The following is a 2876-nucleotide window of genomic DNA, read 5'->3' as shown; positions in this document are numbered from 1 at the left end:
CCTCTTCTGCCCAGTCTAACAGGTGTCTCCTAACCGCTTCTCTAAATACTTCTCTTACTCTAACCCACTCTGTGCTCAAAAGGTCTAACCCCACCTTGGCATCTAGTTGCCGGATCTACTTACACATGTCCTCCAATTCTTACTCAACTATACCTGTCTCGCCTTGAGTTTGGGCTTCAACGTACACTATTCATAAAGTGGGGAGTTTTTCTTCTTACTCAACCACCCAGTAGAGTATATTCCCCAGTGATTATAAAAAAAACCACTGGCTACCTTCTCAGGCAGTAAACCCAAGCCTCAAAACCCCTAACATCCCCCAAAGGGTTGTCAGTGGACCCTTGGGAAAGGTAACCTTCATCCTCTCCCAGGCTCCCCTCTGCAGTCAAAGAGCCCAGGTGCAAGGGAGCCCAGTAGGAACTCTCAGCCCGACATTATGTAATGTCCCTCTCACCATCACCCTTTCCCTTTCAAGCCTAAGTGGAATTATCCTGGGCTTCATCCAGCTGGGCTACTATAACTATCCCCCCACTCTCACTGGTCCCCACTTCCCAAACTGGAACTCCCCTTTTTGCCAAGGCAGGCCTACTGTCCAGTTCTCGCTCCTCTCTTAGATTAAAAGCAGTGGGGAAATTCTGGCCTCTTGCCCCTTTCTTCCCATACCCACTGACAACCTCACTTTCCACCTGGACCAAATCAAGTTCCACCTCTTTCCTGAAACACACTCTATTACCCCCCATCACTACCTATATCACTGGAGTGACTCTAGTGGGAACCTTTCCATCTAGAATACTGAAAGAGCCCCTGAAAAATATGTAGGACCTTGAGATGTGCTCTTTTCCACCAACTTTTCCACTTGCTTTGATGACACTGGCATCTTTTTCTATGCAGCATCTCTACTTACCTATGCCTCCCACCAACTGGACTGGCACCTACACCCCTGTCTTACTTTCCCCTGGTATTCCCCAACTCGCTCTCATATACCTCCAAACCCATGCAGTCCTACCAATACTTGACTCATCCCACTGAGGACAACTCAGTGGAAGCAGTTTTGGAAGACTGACCATCATCCCCATCACCCCTTTTAACTAGAGTCGGGAATGTTGGGGGCCACACAAACCTTTGCCCACCTCATCCTCTTCCCCTCCCAGAACAAAGACCATAAAGGGCCTAGCTAGCCCCACCCCAAAAGTTGGCACCATAGGAGCCCCCAGCCTACCAGAATCCTCCAGCCAGCAGTAAAATCTTTCTACGCACTATGGCTCCATATAGAAGAGGTCTCCAGCTGCCCTTGGTGGAGAGGCCATCTTTGGCTTTGCCCAGGCAGGTCTCTATCCTTAAACTTGGCCTGATCCTCTCCTATTCTCTGGTCTCATCTCTGAGTACCAGCCGACCTTTCAGTTCTCACAGATGTTTGGCAGAGAAACTCCAAAGAGCTGTCCTGCCGCAGGAGGAGTTGTTGGCGATGATGTGGGTAAGTTGTCCAGGTGAGGGCTAGAACCCCACCAGAAGGCTCAGCTTATGATAGATTGTCTCCTTTTCAATGTCTGCTGACCTGAATCACTCAGTTGCTGGGCTGCAGCCAGGAAGCTGGACTTCAGGGTAAAATGACATTGCATCTCTCGTGGCAGCTCCTCCGTGATGAGGGCCTCTTAGAAGTTGAAGGCGTGAGAGAGTCCTCTGATCCTGGTGTCAAGATTGCAGTGTCCTGATTTTGGTTCATTTTAATTCCATAGGGGTATTCATGTCCAATGAGGGGGTATGTTGCTGCTTCTTTGCCAAAATTGACCCATAGCTGGTAATCTCTCTCAGAGCCAGTTATCCTAGCACTGACAATAACATGCTGATAACTTCATTTGCTGTATCTGAGTTCTTTACTGTTTTAGTTTTTGGATGGACACAATTCTCGAGGTCCTTGGTGAAGATTTTGAGGGGAAAGCTCTTCAGGTAGTCCGTTCCTTGCTCTAGATTGATGTATCTCTGAAAGAGAGAGAGCCATTTGTCCTTTTGTTCTGGAGAACTGAAAGTGGCTGCAATGTTCACGGTAGGCCGGCCCAAGACAGAGGCGTTCATAGCATTGGTGAAGAGGAAGTGTCTTCCCCAACTTCATCCGCACAGCTTGCTGTCCACAGGGCAGAGTAATTTTGTTTTTCACTGTGACGTTATTATTACTCCTAATTTTGGTCATGCTGAACAGATCATTGAACAGGAATAGATGCTCCTCCTCCCTCTGTAGGCCTCTTTTGAGTTCCACCCAGCCATCAATCAGCAGAGTCCTATTGGAGCACACAGATGACAACAGAAATGCACATGTGTCTGTGCCAGCAGAAGGACTTTCTGTGTTGGTACTGGACTGCTTTTGCAGGGCATTATCTGGGATGTGAGATGGAACATTCCTCCTCCTTTCCGTTGATGCTTTCATTTTCTTCCTCAGCACTGGCTGCCTCTCCAGGGCAGACGCCTCCCCACCCCGATGACTTTGGAGCTGACTCCACCAAGGTGCAATAGTGCTAAGGCCACCTGCGGGAATCCAAGGGCTGAGAACACGGATGGATCAGGGAAAGGTGGGCGGCCGGAGGCCAGGTGGGAGCTTGCGGGTTCCTTTCTGAGAAGAAATAAAACTCTAGATGTGAAGAACTGGGGATAACTCGGGATGTACCAGGAGCAACATGGGATCCCAGGTCAACCACCTCCCTTTCTTGGTGCCAGGGCCTCTACTATCCCAGACAGTCCTGGAGCAAGAGGCTTTGGCTGAGGAGATAACGCTTTCTTGAAGAAGGCCTCCAAGTAAATCCCAGCCCAAGAGGAGGCTACGCAGTCACGTCCATGGTCAGGCAGGGAGTGACCTCTGGGTGCAGGCGGCTGTCTCCCATTGGGGC

General features: G+C 49.7%; 1 pseudogene; it reads right to left on the bottom strand.

Annotated features, from left to right (window-relative positions):
* The window catches only part of LOC111725445, a 14802-nt pseudogene extending 11932 nt beyond the window's left edge, over window positions 1–2870 (bottom strand).
* Window positions 2871–2876: the final 6 nt, after the last annotated feature.

Source organism: Otolemur garnettii, unplaced genomic scaffold, assembly GCF_000181295.1.
Source record: "Otolemur garnettii isolate 467f Iridium unplaced genomic scaffold, OtoGar3 scaffold00041, whole genome shotgun sequence".
Taxonomy (NCBI): domain Eukaryota; kingdom Metazoa; phylum Chordata; class Mammalia; order Primates; family Galagidae; genus Otolemur; species Otolemur garnettii.
The sequence above is the reverse complement of the archived record's forward strand: the minus strand, read 5'-3'. Positions and strand labels throughout refer to the sequence as shown.